The sequence below is a fragment of the Scyliorhinus canicula genome, chromosome 7 (assembly GCF_902713615.1).
Source record: "Scyliorhinus canicula chromosome 7, sScyCan1.1, whole genome shotgun sequence".
Lineage (NCBI taxonomy): Eukaryota > Metazoa > Chordata > Chondrichthyes > Carcharhiniformes > Scyliorhinidae > Scyliorhinus > Scyliorhinus canicula.
The window spans coordinates 62,720,782-62,740,520 of record NC_052152.1 but is presented as its reverse complement, the minus strand read 5'-3'; the positions used below and the strand labels follow the sequence as shown (position 1 = coordinate 62,740,520).

The 19,739-nt window shown below is 46.5% G+C and overlaps 1 protein-coding gene across 3 annotated transcripts in view; it reads left to right on the top strand.

Moving 5' to 3' along the window:
* The first annotated feature begins 427 nt into the window (after nucleotides 1-427).
* The window catches only part of arl6 (ADP-ribosylation factor-like 6), a 66,082-nt gene continuing 46,770 nt past the window's right edge, over nucleotides 428-19,739 (top strand). For all 3 annotated transcript variants that reach the window (XM_038802177.1, XM_038802178.1, XM_038802176.1), the window contains exons 1-2: nucleotides 428-788; nucleotides 12,426-12,539. The gene's annotated coding sequence lies outside the window, so the exon portion shown is untranslated. The remainder of the gene's footprint in view (nucleotides 789-12,425; nucleotides 12,540-19,739) is intronic.

Genomic DNA, 19,739 nt, shown 5'->3' with positions numbered 1-19,739 from the left:
CCTTGGATAAGGGGATCAAACTGTCCTCAGTATTCCAGGTGGGGTCTAACTAGTGCCTTGTGTAATTTAGTACGCCATTCATTTTGAAACAAAGGCCAACATGTTAAGGTGCAGCTGCACAACTAGGACTAGCACAGAGACAAATATAAGTAGGGGCTGGCAAGGCTGGTTTGGGGGTACCTCAGAGGAGGTTGGAGGTGAGGTGCAGATATTCCTGCACACAGAATTGGGAGAGGAATAATTTACCACAAGCAGCCACCCACTTGCCTCTTCACCAAGCCTGGACCCTGCTCCCACCAAGAGGCAGCATGCGGGCCCCTGTGACACCGACAGAGGGCGACACTCGCCGACAGACAGGGAGGCGGGGCTAGAACGGTACCCGGCGCTGGTTGGTCCGCCCCTTTGTGACGCCACGCCCCCACATCCGGCGTCACCGGAAGTGCGGCTTCCTCGGCTGCTGGTGAAGCTCTCGCCTTAGCAACCGGGCCCCGGCTGTAAATAGACACTGAGCACAGCCGCCTCGGACTGCGCCCTCCCAGTTAGACTGGCTGAGGATGTGGCTGCTCACCCATTGCTTTCTGTGACTCGCCCCCAAGTCGATCGCAGCTCCCTTTATTTATTTTCTTCTGAGCAGGAAGAGATGCTGCCAGTTCCAGCAATGCCAGGATTGCAGCAGAGTTACTGATCTTGTTTTCTAGACGCTCAGAAAAGGTGCAAGGGACGCCGCAGTAGAAATTCTGAGCAGAAAAGGATTAGGTTCCTCCAAATCCTTGAAGGAGCCACAGAGCGTAAGTATAGGGATGGATAGGGGCAGGGGCTTGCACAGGAGGGAGACACCAAGAGCGACTGACTGGGCAGTCTGGGGACTGATCTATCCACAGTACAATCATCATAGTCACTAATACATAACAGCGTTAGTACTTTCCCGATCAACACTGCTGCTAAAGCTATTATCAATGAAACATTAACTGCTGTTATCACAATCATTTGCATCACTATCATAATTACAACAACAACTTGCATTTATATAATCCCTTTAATGTTATAAAACATCCCAAAGCATGTCACAGAAACGTTACCAAACAAGATTTACCATCAACTCATATCAAGATCTGATAGCAAAGGTGACCAAAAGAGGTGGGTGTTGATGAGTGTCTTCCTTTGAGTTCAGCTTTGCAGCCATCCTCCCGCACAACCCAAGGACTTGGATTTTCTGACAACTGCTGGGTGACAACTGACTAATGTCACCAGATTGCTGATTGACATTGCTTGTAGTCGGATCTGAATCTGATCATCTTCGAAGATCCAGCATTTGTTCTTGATTAATGAAAACAGTCTTGGCAGGAGGAGAGGTTTAAGGGCTTAGGGTCTCGGTAGCTGAAGGCACGGCCGCCAATGGTGGAGCAGTGAAAATTAGAAAAGCACAATTGGCTAAATTTGGGGAGCGAAGACATCTCCAATAGTTGTAGGGCTAGAGGAGATTAGCAACATAGGGGTGTTGAGGCTATAGCGGATTTGAAAACCAGGATGGCAATTTTGAAATTAAGACAAGAAGCCAATATAGGTAAACTACATAGGGATATTAGGCGAACAGGTCTTGGTGTGTGTTAGGATACAGGCAGCAGAGTTTTGAAAAGACTCAAGTTCATAGACGCTGCAAGGCAAGAAACCAGCCAGAAGAGCATTGAAACAGTCTAACCTAGAGGTAACCAAGCCACAAATTAGGGTTTCAGCAATAGATAAGTTAATGCAGAGATGAAAGCAAGAGATGTTACAAAGATCAAACTTGTCCATCCGAGTGACAGAAATGCTACAAGGTCAAAGGTTCACAGTCAGGTAGGATGCCAAGTTTGTGCATTGTTGGGTTCAGCCTCAGAATGTGGCTAGAGCAATGGATAGAGTGAGCAACCAAGGATCAGAGTTTGTGGCATGGACTGTAGACAATAGCTTTGGTTTTTTCAATGTTCTGTTGGAAGAAATTGTGGTTCATCCAGTATCAAATATGAGATGAACAACGTGACAAATCAGAGCAGTGGAGGGAGTGAGTGAGGTGATGGTGAAATAGAGCTGTGTGTTGTCAACATAGATGTTTGGAAACATGTTCAGGTGTGTATTTAGATCATGTTATTGAGGGACAACATATAGCTGAGAAAAAAATAGGAGAAAGGCCAAGGCTAGATTCTTTGGATACTCCACAGGTAAGAATGCATGAGCAGGAAAATAAGTCATTGCATGAGATTCTCTGGCTTTTACAAAATACCATTCATACTATTCGAACTAGTATGATACCCCACCCATCATGACAAATATCATGATAATTATCATTGTCACTTTCATTCTTTTTAATGTCCTCACTGTTAACCTTTGTAATCATTACCATTCATTACTCTTGCCACTGTTGTATCAGCATTATAAAGATCTTTAAATCAGATGTTAACTGGGTGACTTACTATAGGTTTCTCATTCACAAGTTGTCAAGTAACGCGTGGAGAAATTTATCACAACCCACCGCTGGTGATGATTTATCATGTCTAAAATGTTAGTAATTTTTTAGCTAAGGAAAATGATGTGTTATAACATTTTGATCGGTCAAGAAGATCAGAGGAAACCGTCTGTCAATATAATCATCGTGCCAATAGAAATGTATATTATTTTGAGACTTCTGGTGATGACATGTGAGAGCAAATCACGCAAAAGATGGCTCCTGCCGGGGTCCTTGTATTTTGATCTCTTTTGCTTGGTTTTTCGGGAGATTTTGTGTTGCAACCCAGCGGGTTGGTGTAGATATGGTTAGTCAACAGAGGAATTTCAAAAGCCTTGACGACAAAGGACATGGGAAAGAAACCCCCAGCTGGTAGCCCGACAATCTGAGGAAGGAAATATGGTGGAGGCAGCCGCAGCCATCACGTTTGAGACGCTGGTGGGGCTGATGGTGAAGGAGTTGGAGAAGTTTGCAAGGCAAATAGATGGGCAACTGGAGCCGCAAGGATAGGAAATTAAAGAGTAATTTAAAGTCACCATTGAGGAGGCATTGGGCCCAATATGAGAGCAGCTACGCAAGACGGCCAAAGCTGTGAAGGAACAAGGGGAGATACTGAAGGGCATGGAGGAGACCTAGTTGAGGCATAAAGGTCAGCTTACCTCGTTGGAAGCTGAAATGTGGTCGTGGCAAAGAGGAATAAGGGCCTGAAGTTGAGGATCTGGAGAACACGTCGAGGCGCCTGAATGTAGTGGTAGGTGTGCCGGAGAGAGTGGAGGGCCCAAGACCAACCGAGCATTTTACAGCAAGATTCTCGTGGTTAGTTGGTGGGCGAGGGTTGGAGGATGATGTGTTTCCTCCTCCAGAATTTGATAGGGCTCAGCGGGCAATGCGGCAGAAGCCATGGCCAAATGAACCACCTGGGCGGGTGATTGTCCGCTTTCACAGTTTTCAGAGGAAGGAGCGGATCCTGGAGTGGGTCAAGAAAAACTAGCACATTGACTGGGACGGGCACACAGTGCGCATCTATCAGGCCATTGGCACTGAGCTGGTGAAGCCTTTAAAAAAGCAACGGCGGTACTGGAGAACAAGGGTATGGAGTTCGGGGTGGTGTATCTAGCGAGACTCAGAGTTATGATGGAGCAGGCAGAGGCCTTCATCAAGGATAATGGACTGAGATTGGAACTGGGACGTCTCTAATGTGATTGGGATTGTGTGTGTAAATGTCGGGTTGTATGGGTTGTAAATATTGCAATATATTTTGTTCTGTTTTTGTTCTTTTTCTTGGAATTTGGTGAGGGGTTTGCTCGTTTTATTTCTTGAGTCCAAAGTCATGGAGGATGGTAAAGCAGGTGAATGGTTATGGTAATTGAAGGGGAAGAGGAGAGTGGTAAGGATGCTGGAATTCGGATAAGGGAGTAAGGAAAACGGGCTGGGGGATGGTATTGTTGGCCTTATGTGGTCATTTTTGGCGGGGCCCGGGGGGTGGGGGACACCTTGCTTAGCCTTGAGGCGTAGGCTAGTGAACAAGATTGTTGTGGAAGAGGGGCTGTGACTTGTTGGGCCAGTTTGGTGAGGCTCGATGAGTCTAGAATGTTTGTTTGGAAGGGGAAGGCGGCTAGTTGAGGCACCAGGCAATCTGCCAGCTTGGGACAGGGACGGGAGTGGGGGGAGCTGGGGGGGGTGGAGTTGGTGGCCATCTTGGGTTGGCTTGGGCCCGAGGAACCTGTGATGAATATTATGACACAACACACTGGCGATGGCTGACTCGAGGGGGGATTGGGGGCGGGGGGGGTTGAGGGTGAGAGGCCTCCGACAAGGTTAGTCATCTGGAATTTGCGAGGCTTGGGGGGGGATCTGTAATCAATAAGAGCGTCTGGTTCTGGCCGGAGAGGGTCATGGCTGATCAGGGGGAACAGTACACGATGGTTGCAGGTGCATTAGAGGGGATGTCAGTGGTCCTCATGAACGTGTACACCCCAAATTAGGACAGTGTAGCATTTATGAGCTGGTTGCTGGCTACAGTACCAGATCTGAACAGCCACCAATTTATTTTGGTGGTGGGGGGGAATGGTGATCTGAACTGTGTATTGGACCCTAAGGTAGACCACTATTAGCGAAGGTATTGTCTGCAATTATGGAGTAGACAGGGGGAGCAGGTGCATGGCAGTTTACACATCCTGGGGGAGAATGAGTTCTCATTTTTTTTCCTCTGTACATGAGGTGCAGGGCAGGACAGTAGCACAGTGGTTAGCACTATTGCTTCTCAGCGCCTGCGTCCCAGGTTCGAATCCTGGCTTGGGTCCTGGCTTGGGTCACTGTCTGTGCGGAGACTGTACCTTCTCTCTGTGTCTGCGTGGGTTTCCTCCGGGTGCTCTAGTTTCCTCCCACAAGTCCCAGAAGATATGCTGTTAGGTAATTTGGACGTTCTGAATTCTCCCTCCGTGTACCCAAACAGGCGCTGGAATGTGGCGATGAGGGGCTTTTCACAGTAACTTCATTGCAGTGTTAATATACGAACAGGGAATGGCAGAACATGGAACATACAGTGCAGAAGGAGGCCATTCAAGTCTGCAACAACCCACTTCAGCCCTCACTTTCACCCTATCCCCGTAACCCCTCCTAACCTTTTTGGACACTAAGGGCAATTTAGCATGGCGAATCCACCTAACCTGCACGTCTTTGGACTGGGAGGAAACCGGAGCACACGGAGGAAACCCACACAAATACGGGGAGAATGTGCAGACTCCGCACAGACAGTGACCCAGTGAGGAATCGAACCTGGGACCCTGGCACAGTGAAGCCACAGTGCTAGCCACTTGTGCTACCGTGCTGGCCTAAATTTCATTCCCCAGCCGGGAAAAGAGTTCCTGGGAGGTTTGGAGTTTCCCAAGGTAAGGGCGGAATGGCAGTAGATTCAGATCGTGTTGAGGCACATGCAAGCAGGAAAGCTACTGAGGCCAGATGGGTTCCCGGTGGAATTTTAGAAGAAGCTTTTGGATCAGTTGGGTTCGTTGTTGCTGGGCATGTTTAGGGACTCTTCAGCACGGTGCTCTCCCGGAGACCCTGCAGCAGGTAATTATTTCTCTGTTCCTAAAAAGAATAAGGACCCCACGGAGTGTGGGTCGTATTGCCTGATCGCCCTGTTAAGTGTAGATGACATGTCATTGGCCAAGACGTTAGCATTAAGGCTGGAGCCTTGCCTTTTGGACATAGTGGGGGGAAGACCTGACAAGGTTTGTGAAGGAACGGAAGTTGTCATCCAGTATGAGGTGGTTGTTGAATGTGGTGCTCACCTCTGCAGCCAGGCCAGAATCAGAGATACTTGTACCATTGGACACGGAGAAGGCTTTCAATTGGGCTGAATGGGGGTACGTCCTCGCGGTATTAGAGAAGTTTGGGTTTGATATTGGGTTTGTGTCGTGGGTACAGAATCCCTACAGTGCAGAAGAAGGGCATTGGGCCATCGGGTCTGCACAGGCCCTTGGAAAGAGCACACTACTTAAGCCCACGTCTCCACCCATCTCCATTACCTAGTTACCCCACCTAACCTTTTGGACACGGAGGGGCAATTTAGTATGTCCAATCCACCTAACCTGCACATCTTTGGACTGCTGTACCTCGACCTGTTTGCTAATGTTTGCATCAACACCATGACCTCGGTGTGTTTTAAGTTGCATCAGAGTATAAGGCAGGGGTGTCCGATGTCTCCCTTGTTTGCATTGACGATTGAGCCGTTGACCATTGCTTTGAAGACCTTGAATGCATGGAGTGGGATTGCTGTGGTGGGGGGGGGGGGGGGGGTGGAATATAGGGTATTATTATCTGCAGATGATTTGTTGCGGGAGGTGTGGGACCTGGGGTTGTCTATAGGGATATTACGGGTATTTTCCAGAGCTTCGGTTTCTTCTCCTGTTACAAGTTGATCATTGGGATGAGCGAATATTTTGTCGTTGAAGCGATGGGGAAGGGAGCCAGATTGGGGGAGTCTCCAGTCTTGGTTATCGTGGCCTGTTTAAAAAGTGAGGGAGCCAAAAGAGAGGAAATTATAAGCCAGTTAGCCCGACTTCGGTTGTTGGTAAGATTTTAGAATCTATTATTAAGGATTAGATTGCGGAGTACTTAGAAATACATTGTAAAAAAGGACTGAGTTGGCACAGATTCGTCAAGGGAGGTCATGCCTGTTATTATTCTTTGAGGAGGTAACAAGGAAGTTAGACAAAGGAGAACCAGTGGACATGACCTATTTGGATTTCCAGAAGACCTTTGACAAGGTGATTTATAGGAGGCCGCTAAATAAGATAAGAGCCTATGGGGTTAGGGGCAAGGTACTGACATGGATAGAGGATTGGCCGACTGGCAGAAGGCAGCGAATGGGGATAAAGGGGGCCCTTTTCAGAATGGCAGCCGGTGATTAGTGGTGTTCCACAGGGGTCAGTGTTGGGCCCACAGCTATTCACTGTATACATTAATGATCTGGAAGAACTAAGGGCATTGTTGCTAAGTTTGCAGATGATACAAAGATATGTAGATGGACAGGTTGTGTTGAGGAAGCAGAGGCACTGCAGAAGGGTCAGGAAAGGCGAGGAAAGTGGGCAAAGAAGTGGCAGATGGAATACAATGTAGAAAAGTGTGAGGTTATGCACTTTGGTAGGAACATAGTCTATTTTCTAAATGGGAAAAGACTTCCAAAATCAGAAGCACAAAGGGACATAAGAGTCCTAGTTCAGGATTCCCTTGAGGTTAACATGCAGGTTCAGTTGGAGTTAGGAAGGCAAATGCAATGTTAGCATTTGTGTTGAGAGGGCTAGAACACAAGAATAGGAATGTACTGTTGAGGCTGTATAAGGCTCTGATCAAACCCCATTTAGAATATTGTGAGCAGTTTTAGCCCCGTATCTAAGGAACAAGGTCCAGAGGAAGTTCACAAGAATGATCCCTGGAATGTGTTTTTTCACCTTGAGAAGGTTAAATACACCGTGAGGGGGTCGATAGAAGGATTCTACCGGAGATGGCAACCATTTATATTGTATTTCGGAATGTTGACCACTGTTAGCTGTTAAAGAGGGGAGGTGGGGGGTTCTTGGTTCTTGGATTGAAAGGGCGTTTTGTGGTTTTTGGTGTTTGCGTTTTGTTAAGGGTTATTGTTTTTATTTTTTGTAATTTTGTATAAAACTCTTGAGATTTAATGAAAACGTTAAAAAAAAGAAATATATATTTCTTAATATGCTGATTTTTTTTTTTGCAGAGTTGGTTGCAACCCCATTTGAATGTGTATGCATATATTGTGATTAAATCTACAGTTTGCGAGCCAAGGGGGTGGGGGGAAGCATTTGCGAGTTGTTGTCTGCACTGACTCTGGTTTGAAAGCCTGGATGTTTTGAGACAGTCCCTAACAGAAAGAGAAACTAAAAAAAGATTTCTGGAAAAGAGGACTGTGACTCTTGGTTCCTGTTTGTGACATCAGATTTCTGGGAAATCAGACCGTGACCTCAGATTGCTAATGAAACGGAGGCTGCTTGAATCCAAAAGGAAAACACCAAACTCTCAGGGATCAGATTCAGAATCCAATATTCCTAAAATCTTCCAGTCGTCCCAATAGTGAAATAAAGTTACTGCTGCTGCCTCAGTTATTTTTATCTGACCATGCAGTGCATCAGATTGTTATTGAATAGTCAAATGAAGGTGGCCGTGGGGAATCAAAGACTGCCTTGTGCTGAGTGAAGGCGGTTCTGCAGTTGTGCATCTTTTGGTGATGATCAAATCTGTGGGATGCAGATGGAATAAAGCTGCTGTCAGAGGTGACCTGATGACCAAAAGGAAAAAGAGTTAAACTCTTCCTGAGGAAGACAGACTTCTGAATTTTTATGGCCGAATGTGGTGCCATACATGTTCATGGGACAGCCAGTAAATTTGTGATATTTATCTATTTAAAGCATAATTTATACTTTCAATTGAATACAATTCACCTGTTAAGCTGTAATTAAATTTAGGTTGATTTTGGTTTAATTGTGACCGTAAAAGTTATAAACAGTGAAATCTTGCGATCGGTTTCTTCCGTTTGGGTCGTTTGGTAAGTTTCGTTGTTTTAGTTTATTGGTCCTCACAAGGATCACAACAATATAGAGAGTGAATCATACTTCAGTATGTCACATCTGACAGCAGTGAATTTGACAGACTTTATCTGATTATCTGTCCTTTGCTTCAGGCTGGATGACGAGACAGAAACGCTTGTGACCCTGATGTTCATAGTGATGAATGATGACAGTATCAAGCCTAGTCAATTACGTTCTCAAATTTTTGGGCAATTCTCGGCTGTTTCCTTCCTAGCTTTAATTAATTCATTAGATTTTGTAATCTATCTCTGTAATATCCTCGACTCCCAGAACCCTCCTGAGATCATAGAATCATAGAATTTACAGTGCAGAAGGAGACCATTCGGCCCATTGAGTCTGCACCGGCCCTTGTAAAGCGCACTCTACTTAAGCCCACACCTCCACCCTATCCCCGTAACCTAGTAACCCCACTTAATCTTTTTGAACACTAAGGGCAATTTTTTAGCATGGCCAATCCACCTAACCTGCGCATCTTCGGACTGGAGATATCTGCACTCCTTGAGTTCTGGCCTCTTGTGCTTCCCTAATTTTAACCACTTCACCTTTGTTGACTTTGCTTTGGTCTGCCTGGGCGCTAAATATAAACCTCACCACCTCCTTACCATTCTCTCGTATTTTAAGGCGCTCCTTGAAATTTGCCTCTTTTACCAGCTTTTTGGTCTTCTGCCCCAATATCTTTTTATGTGGCTCCGTGCCAAATTTTTTCTTATAAGGTTCTGAAGCACCTTGGGATTTTTATTTCCTTCAAGCTCTGTTGCTGCTATTTTTTCTCAAAAAATTCACTACTTGTCTGACCATGCCAATACTTTAATGGTAGTGGCTGTGATAATGATTGTAATCTTTTAATGATATTAGTAGCAGCAACAAGAATGATGTAAATAGGATACATCATCATTAGTAGTAATTTGTCTGCTAAATATTTCCGCTCGCCAAGTCGACAACCTCTGAAAGAGAAATTCTTGCATGTGTTATCCAGTCAGCCTCGATTTCTGAGATTTTTGTAATGCAATTCCAATGGCCATGTCATATTTTCTGCCTTTGTCTGACCAGGCTTCTCATTTTTAGATGAAAACTTATTCCATGGAAGAATATAACTTTTTCAAAGACTATCTAATGGTGCTTTTTATGCAATAATGAAATGGCTTCTCATGAAATGAAAATGAAAAAATGAAAATCGCTTATTGTCACAAGTAGGCTTCAAATGAAGTTACTGTGAAAAGCCCCTAGTCGCCACATTCCGGCGCCTGTTCGGGGAGGCAGGTATGGGAATTGAACCGTGCTGCTGGCCTGCCTTGGTCTGCTATCAAAGCCTGCGATTTAGCCTTGTGCTAAACCAGCCCCATACTGGCTGCAAAACATTTTTTTAAATTATACCTAAAAATCCTTGTAATGTAACAAATTGGAACAAACTTTTGGATGTTATCTGCATTAACCTACAATGGTCAATTGTTAATTTCGACTAACAAATAAATGCACATTTTAATTACAGAATTGTTAAGAATGATAGATCAATGAGAATATTTCCCTGTGGGACCAGGGAAGATGATTCATTTTCCATTCCTTTATGAGGGGGCTGAAAATTTCTGCTACTATAATTCATGACTGGCGACCCATCTGGTCCCACATGCAGCCTTCACCAGCCAAAGCCCGCCACTCCAGACTCTTGGGTAGTTCTGACATTGGGAGGCCTTGTCGCCTCCTCTACTAATGATCCTGTAAAGGCCTCCGATGTTTTAAGATCCAGGACCGGACCTAATTTGCAGTCCTTCTGCGCTCCTTCAAGATTTACAGTCTGAGTGTGCTGCAGATTTTTTGGCATGTACGATGGCAGATAAATTCCTGGTAAGAGAGTAGAATTAGCAGCAGGTCTAATTGTAATAAAATCAGGTGCTGGAAAATCCCAGCCTGCCTGGCAGCATCTGTGGGGAGAGAGAAACAGTTCATGTTTATTTTTTAAAAGAGTCATGTATTGGACTCAAAACATTAACTCTGTTTCTCTCTCTACAGATGTTTGCAGACCTGCTGAGTTTTTTTCCAGCACTTTTCTGTTTTTATTTCAGATCTTCAGCATCCGCCGTATTTTTACTTTAGATCTAATATAATACAATTAATTATATATATAAATATGTCTATAATCTGGGTCTGGTTTAGCACAGGGCTAAAGAGCTGGCTTTTAAAGCAGACCAAGGCAGGCCAGCAGCACGGTTCAATTCCCGTACCTGCCTCCCCAAACAGGCGCCGGAATGTGGCAACTTGGGGCTTTTCACAGTAACTTAATTTGAAGCCTACTTGCGACAATAAGTGATTTTCATTTCATTTCATGTATCTATACTGATTAAAAAACAATTAAATATGCTGAAAAGTAATGCGGCACTCTGTTGATTTTTTTAAATATTAGTGCACAAATGCCATGATATCTAAGTATAAATATGACTGGTTCAGCTTGCTATCTCCTTTTTAAAGCAATACTAAGTTCAGCAAAATTCTCAGCGGTGTTACTGATCTTATGGAGTTTACGATGAAATTTTAATTGGGAGAGTTTCATTTAATTCAGCAATAAAGCCTGTTCTCTCATAAATAAAATAAAATCAATTTTCAATACAAAACCTAAGAAAAGATAAAAAGATGCATTTTAAAAACTGAATGTAAAAAGCAAAATACTGTGGATTCTGTAAATCTGCAAGGAAAAAACTGAAACTGAGAAATACTTCAGGCAGGCAGCAACTGTGGGACGAGAAACAGAATTAATGGTCGAGGCTTTCAACGCCTCCCTGAATTGGGGTTAGGGTGGCGGAGGCAGCTCACCATTGGCTGGCGGCTGGACAAAAGCAATGACGTTTTCCATGGCTTGCCGGCCACGCCGCCTGGAAACCTGCCGACGGCTTGGAAAGGCCTGGGGGGTGCGTTTTTTGGAGAAACACCAAAGGGGAAGGTCCATGCTAGATTAAATGGAAGACAGGCAAAATTAAATGACAAAAGGTTTGATAATGCAAGGCATTAGAAGATAGTAATGGGTCTGGAGGAGTTTTAAATGAGATTAGAATCTTTACTGTCAGCTGATGTCTTAAAACAAAGGCCGAGGTCATGACCTGAATTGTTGAACTCAATGTCTGGGAGTCTTTAAAGTGCTGATCAAAAATTGAGGTACTGTTCCACAAGCGTGCATCGAGCTTCATTGAAACAGTATAGGAGGCTGAGGTCAGAGAGGGGTAGGGAATTAAAATGATAGTCAATCTGAACCTTGGCATCACGCTTGCGAACTAAATAGAAGTGTTCCACAAAGTAGTCATCCAAGCTGCATTTGACCTCCATAACACAGACGAGACAGCACCGTGAGACGTGCATTTTTATACTAAATTGGAAGAGGTACAAGTAACTTGCTGTTTCACCTGGAAGGTGTATTTAGGGCTCATTTCTACTCCGCCTTCTCTATCAGGTCCCCCCTACACGATAGCAACAGATGCTTGAGGAGCAGCACCGTAACTTTCGAATGGGCACTTTACAGCCTTCTAGACTGTCCTTTGAGTTCAAAAATTTCAGACCATAACATCTGTCCCTTTTTTAGGAGCACGGGTGTTGCTGATGGTTCTATTATTTTCCACTCACGCCTCCTGTACACCCATTGTTCATTTCTTGACTCGTCCCATCATTATTTCCTTTTGCCTTGCACCGGCATTATCATTTATCATTTCATCTGTCCTGTCTTTCATTCTGTCATCGACCATTGTTCTTTCCCTGGCTTGGTTCTTGCTTAAAATTTGTTGCATGTCTAACTTTTTCGAATGGAAGTTGATTAACCTGAAATGTTACCCCTGTTTCTCTTTCCACAGATGCTGCTGGATCTGCTAAATATTTCCAACATTTTCTATTGAACATATATAAGCTGATGTTTATGCATATAAAAATTTTCAGCAATAAAGGTTTTTGAACAGAACCTTTTAAAGGTATTTATAAAAATTATGGCCGATGTAGGCTGATAAAAGCTTTAATTCAGAACTGTTATTTCAAATGTGTTGCATTTAGCTCAAAGTCAGAGGCAGCTGTTATGCACTGTCTGACAAGCAGCACAGAGCATCAGTGACAGATCTAGGTGAAGATTTGCCTTCTCATTCTAGAATTCAATGCTATTTGATAAGTGAGAGGAAGAGGATGGGGAAACTCATTTGACTACCTTATCTTATGCCAAATCTGGTAAAACTGATTCCATTGTTTCTGCACAAAGATCAATGTTGATTCCAATTATGTACCACGATGCTGATTTCATGATTTTACATTACCTTTGTGCTAACTATGAGGTTGGAATCTTGAATCTGAATGGCCTGTTGGCTATAGCTAATGTAAAGAAACTGTGCTATGATCCCTGTGGGGGAACCATAAGCCAAATTACTCCAAAATGAAAATATTACCAACAAGGTTTCACTTTTTGTAACTTTCAATTTAGCACAAACCACAAGCAAGGCAAATGACACATGAATTAACAACCAAATTATATTTTAAATAAATGCTTCCCCAGTTCGACACTTCCCACATCTGACATCCCCCCCCCCCCCCCCCCCCCCCCACACTCAGCAACCAGACCGCCCAACACTGACCCCTGCCTGTAAGCAGGAGAGCAGTCACAGCAGACAGGTAGAAAATCACTGTATTTCACTTGTCCTTCCCGAACATATTCTGCCGCAAACAAAAGTGTTTAAAGCAGCAGCTGTTACCAGTGTCAGGCTTCCTCGATATGTAGTGCAATTCAATGCAAATCCCTTTCCAGCCTTTGAAAAACAAATCTTCCATTCAATTTCACACAGCAATACATTTCATTTGTCAGCGATTGACAGTTTTATTACTCCAGGTGCTTGGTGGATTGTTGATCTGCCTTTCCCTTTATGCTTGAATGCGTCTCAATTACTACGCTTTGATGCTAATCACAATGTTTATAAACAGTTTTGCTATGATTGACAGTTCCTCACAACTTCAAAAGCAGCTATGTGCTTTCACTTTCTCTTTATCGCAGCAGCCAGCACATAACTTTTTGCTTGGGAAAACTTGCTTCAAAACTCGTCGGTGCATAACGGTGGGGGTTCGGGGGGAGGCAATTTGGCCTTCCAGCCTAATAACACATGAAATGGATGCATGGTAGCTCGCTGCCAGTGGCGGTGGGGGACCAGAGCACCTGATCGGAATTGGCGCCCACCCGGCGCTGATCCTGTTCTTTGGCTGATTCTCCACCCAATCAGAAATCTTGCTACTGGCATCGGGCAATGGAGCATCCACCTCACTGTTTTGTGCTTCCGTGCCTCAAAGTAAGGCAGAATTTGAACAAGTGTATTTTTGAATTTCTCAGTTTTTATGTTAACTTTAGCAACATAAATGTGATACACTTGCAATTTTGGTTTAATACTGTCAGACTTCCACACCGTAATTTACAATTTAGTTATAGGAATGTTCATTATAAAATCATGAAAAAGTTATAAATGTGGGGAGGGATTTTCCATCAGCAAACGATTCTGATGCCAAAATCCTGGCGGGTACTGGTTTCACGCCAAATCACAATTCTCTGTCACCTTGGCAGCAGTGTCCGGACGTTGCTGCCGAGGTGACAGTAAACGGCGATGGCATGTCATTAGCAGGTCTGACCCGGTATTCGGCAGGGCTTCCGCGATTCGCTGCCTCCACTAGGGCAAATCCCTGATAACGGGGTTCACTTGTGCTTTTAAAAATGGTGAAACTGGCGCCGTGACTGAGGGGAGAGAAGGTAGGAGAGGCGCAACTGTGGGCTGCCGGTCCTGAAACTGGGTGGGCTGGCTTGGGTGGGAGGGGCCCTGCCAGGGGAGGGGTGGTGACGGGGGAAACAGGCCATGTGGCCAGGATGAACCCCCCCCCCCCCCCCCCCCCCCCCCGGGACAAGGGCAGTGCCCAGGCACGGGCCGCCATTGCTGCGGCCTGCATGGCAGCCATCTTGTTGTAAACCCCACTGGCCACCCACCATGGTCCTGGTTCTGTAGAGTTTCACAGGCCATATGGGTGCCCCCACCCAATCGCCCGCGCACCCGAACTCCACCCCATCCCCCTGCCCCCCCCCCCCATAAACTGGCCACAATGTGCCGGTGGGGCATCAGGCAACCACCCAGGCAACGCCCACTGTAGACCCTACGGGGACGCCGGAAAAGGGGCCGCTTAGCGTACTGCTGGAAAAGGCAACGCCAGCCGATGGTACCCCTGTCAGCAGGGATGAGTGCCAGGGCCAGAGGCCCCCACTGTTCTAGCCACCAAGGAGACCCGAGGTGCGAATTGGAGGGGGGGGGGGGATAAAGCAGGGGCAAAGCCTACAGGACCAACCAGAGGCACCATGTCAGCCATTGGACCTGGGTGGGCATGTGTGTATGCACCATGCTAACATGTCTGCCTTTCACCCCCTGCAGACATGGATATTGGAATACAACCGGCAATGGTGGCCTTCCTCCTAATTGCCGCAGCCCTGGGGGATGCCATACGGCTGTATGAGTTAAAGCTGCAGCAGTGGAGCATGCAGCTGAAGATGAGGAGGCAGAAGTGGTGCATAGGAGGCGCCGCATGAGGCCCTCGCGTGTAGCGGCAGTGCCTGTCATTCGAGGACTCGGTTGAGCAGCGGGACAGAGTGGCATATTTGCCAGATCATGGTGCATTGGGACCGCGGGAGAAAGGGGGAGGACACCTGCTCCCGGTGGCCATGAAGGTGATGGTCGCCCTGAACATTTATGCTACGGGGTCCTTCCAGGTGCTGAGTGGGGAATTCACTGGGATCTCGTAGAGCTCGGTGAACAGTTGCATCTGCGCCGACGTAGAAGCCTTATCTGCCCAGTCCGCGCAATACATCCATTTCAATGTAGACCGAGCCCACCAGGATGCCCGGGCAGCGAGCATCTCTGCCATCTATGGGATGTCCCAGGTCCAGGGGGTGATTGACAGGATCCATGTTGCCCTATTAGCACCTGCAGGCGACAGGCCGCTCTACACAAACTGAATGGGGTTCCACTCGATGAAGTGCAGCTGACATGTGACCATCAGATCGCATCATACACGTCTGCAGCCGATACTCAGCAATGAGCACAACGTCTTCATCCTGGCACAGACCCAGCCTCCTTCCCGGGCCGGGGTACAGGGTCGCCCATCTCCATGGCGTCTAGTAGAGTCTCAAACTCGCCATCCGTAAATCTCAGGGCTGCTCTTCTTGCTGCCATCTTGTTGGCTAGCATGGTGCGTATGTGGAGTATTATGCATACATGCGGCTGCAGCATGTCAACTTCCTGGGTGTCAATCACAAACGTTGCGAATCCTGCACCATTTCTCATTGGAATCGATTGTGTTCCTTGTGGTGCCACTGCTAGCCCCTTGACAGTCGCTGAATTGGTCCAGGTGAGGTGCCACTTTTGCTGTCGTGGATTGGATTGGTTTATTGTCATGTGTACCGAGGTACGGTGAAAAGTATTGTTCTGCGTGGAGCTCAAACAAATCATTCTGTACATGAAAAGAAAATACATAATAGTGCAAACAAAAAATACATAATGTAAATACATAGGCATCGGTTGAAGCATATAGGAGTGTAGCACTATTCAGTAGGAAAGATGTATGAAGAGTCAGTCCACAAGTCTATTAGTCCATAAGAGCAATGCCCACGAATCATGCCCCGGCATCAACACCTAGTCTCAGGAATGGAGAATTCCGCCGGTAGTCTTGATGACTGATGTGATGAAAGATTGAAAGTTATTAAATTTCCCATAATTTCCTTTTGAAATATGTTTCTGAAACGTGAGGTGATTACCAACTTTGTCATACTGCGTTATTTTCCAACAATTAAAAATGTGGTCATTAACAGTTTAGGAAATCCGATTTTAATTAATGTAATGCTTACAGTGCTCAATTCAACACAAAAACTGTTGCCTTCCATTGCAGCAAAACTTTTATAGCACCACTGTTCAACAGTTGCTTAAGGCCAAACCATTTCCTGATGTGGCTGTATTTACATTGTACTTTGGAATTGAGTGGGGACTGTGAACTTTTAACTGTGGACTTCTGGTGGCGGCCATGGAGGAGTACATCGCACATTTGATAGCTCCCGCCTGTAATGGACTTTTGGAGCTTTTTTCACCGTTTCTTTCCAGATTTTATGGGATAAATCGATGAAGAGCAAGACACTGAGGATAAATCCCCCTCTGGTGTATGGAGAATTGGACCAGAAGTGGCCGTGTGAGATGACAAAGTCCATAAGGGAGACGCAAGTAGAACTGGTAACACGGGACAGCGTGGCGGGGCAGCAGGGCCGTTGGGAGATGACACAGCGGTCAACGGAGCAGCTGGTGAAGTTTTTCAAGGATTGCTTCGCCAAGCTGAAGAAGGACACGCTGGACCCGATTAAGGCTTCGATTGATCAGGAAACCCACATGAAAGCGATCCAAGAGGTGAAACAAAAGTTGTCCGAGCACGAGGCGTATATAACCGTGCTGGACAGAGCGCACAGAGCCCTCGCGAGGAAGCCCCGTGTGAACGAGTCGCCGATGGCCATGGTGGTACGTTTTCACCATTTCAATATTCAAGGAACATGTTTTGCGGTGGGCCAAGAAAGAACAGAGCAGCAAGTGGGAGAACTGTGAACTGCGCATCTATCAGGACCTGGGAGCGGATTTGGCCAAGAGGCGAGCTGGGTTCAATCGGGCAAAAATTACTCTCTTTAAGAAGGGGGTGAAGTTCTGGATGCTGTACCCAGCCCGTCTGTGGGTCACACATCAGAAACGTGACTTCTACTTTGAAACGCCAGATGCAGTATGGACCTTTATTAAAGAAAGGAAGCTGGAGGTGAATTAAAAGACACTGAAGCCTTGGAGAAGTACTGTGGAGACAATTTGTTGAGCTGGATTGTATAAATTTAAGTAGTGCTATGTGAAACAATGTGTTGTGTGGATGGTTATAGGTTGCTTTGTCTTGCAGGGAGCTGGTAAGAGGGGGGGATGGGCTTTGAATTTGGTTCTGATTTTTGGGTGACTTTTTAAAAAGTGACTTTATTCACTTTTTTTCTGATGTTTGTTGACTGGGGAATGTGATGTTTTTATAATGTTTATTCATGTGGGGGGAGAGGGGAGAGAACAATAGGGAGACTGACTGCTTGGTGCCAGGGGCGGGAGCTACAAAGTCAGCATAGGTCAGCTGACTCTCGGAAGTGCAGTGGGGGGTGAGCAGGTGTTAAGCTGGCGCTTGACTTGGGGGAATGGGTTTCTGGTGTTGTTGCTGGGGGGGGGGGGAGGGGAGAGCTGCTTTACTGACAGGGGAGGAACTGTTACTCGGGGACAAATGGGAGGTCGGGAATGGCAACTGCCCGAGTGGGGACTCGAGGAGGCGGAGGGCAGGAGCTCGAGGCTGGCCAAAAAGGGTGATGGCTAGACGGTGGGGAGTGGGGGTTTGGAAGCCCCCCGTCCAGGCTGATCACATGGAACGTGAGAGGACTGAATGGGCAGGTCAAGAGGGCTCGCGTGTTCGCGCATTTGAGGAGGCTGAAGGCGGACATGGCAATGCTACAAGAAACACACCTAAAGGTCACAAACCAGCTGAGATTGAGGAAGGGGTGGGTCAGTCAAGTGTTCCATTCAGGACTGGACTCAAAGACCAGGGAATTGCGATCTTGATCAGCAAATGAGTGGCATTCGAGCCAGGGAGAATCATGTCAGACAAGGGAGGTAGGTACATAATGGTGAGTGGGAAGCTGGAGGGGGTGCGAGTGGTACTTGTGAACATATATGCTTTGAACTGGGACGACGTGGAATTTATGGGGAGGGTGTTAGGTAAGATCCCAGATAACCTGATCATGGGAGAGGACTTCAATACAGTCATTGATCCGGAATTGGACCGGTCAAAATCCGGGACAGGGAGGAGCCCAGCTGCGGCAAAGGAATTGGAGGGTTTTATGGAACAGATGGGGAGAGTAGACCCGGTCGAGGACGAATGAGTTTTCCTTTTTTTCACATGTCCACAAGGTATACTCCCACATCAACGTTTTTGTTCTGAGCAGGGTGCTAATACCGAAGGTGGTGGATACTGAGTACTCGACAATCGCAGTGTCGGATCATGTCTCGCACTGCGTGGATCTACGGGTTAGTGTGGAGAGAGGGCAACGCCTGCTGTGGAGATTGCATGTGGGGTTGCTAGCGGACGAAGCAATCTGTGGGTGGGTTAACAAGTCCATCCAGAACTACCTGGAAACAAATGATACAGGGGAGGTCTCTGCAGCAACGGTCTGGGAAGCTTTGAAGGCAGTAGTCAGAGGGAAATTAATCTCAATACGGGCCCACAGAGAAAAGGTGGAACGGGCTGAGAGGGACAGGTTAGTTGAGGAGATACTCCGGGTGGAAAGGAAATACTCGGCGGCCCCAGTCACGAGGGTACTGAGAGAGCAGCGGAGGCTACAGGTGGAGTTTGGGCTGTTGACCACAGGGAAAGCAGTGGAACAGTTGAGGAAGGCAAGGGGGGGCGATCTATGAGAACGGGGAAAAGGCAAGCAGAATGTTGGCGCACCAGCTCAGGAAGAGAGAGGTGGCTAGGGAGATAGGTAAAGTAAAGAGTGGAGAGGCTAATACTGTCCTGGACCCAGCGGGGGTAAACAAGGTGTTTAAGGACTTCTATAGTAAATTATATGAGTCGGAACCCCCGGCTGCGGTGGATTGGATGAGGCAGTTTTTGTATCAGTTGAGGTTCCCGAGGGTGGAGGAGGACCTGGTGGAAGGGCTGGGAGCCCCAATTGATGTTGAGGAAATAATCAAGGGGCTGGAGGGCCTGCTGTCGGGCGTCCCCGGGACCTGACCGCTACCCGGTGGAATTCTATAATAAGGTTTCAGAGATATTGAGCCCACTGCTGGTGAGGACATTTAATGAAGCAAGAGTGAAGGGAGCCCTCCCTCCAACAATGTCGCAGGCCTCGATTCATTGATCCTGAAACGGGAGAAGGATCCGGAGCAATGCGGGTCATATAGGCCGATTTCTCTACTAAATGTGGATGCCAATCTGCTGGCTAAGATACTGGCCACAAGGACAGAGGACTGTGTCCCCGGGGTGATAGGGGAAGACTAGATGGGATTTGTTAAGGGCAGGCCACTCCAGGCCAATGTTCGAAGGCTTCTCAATATTAT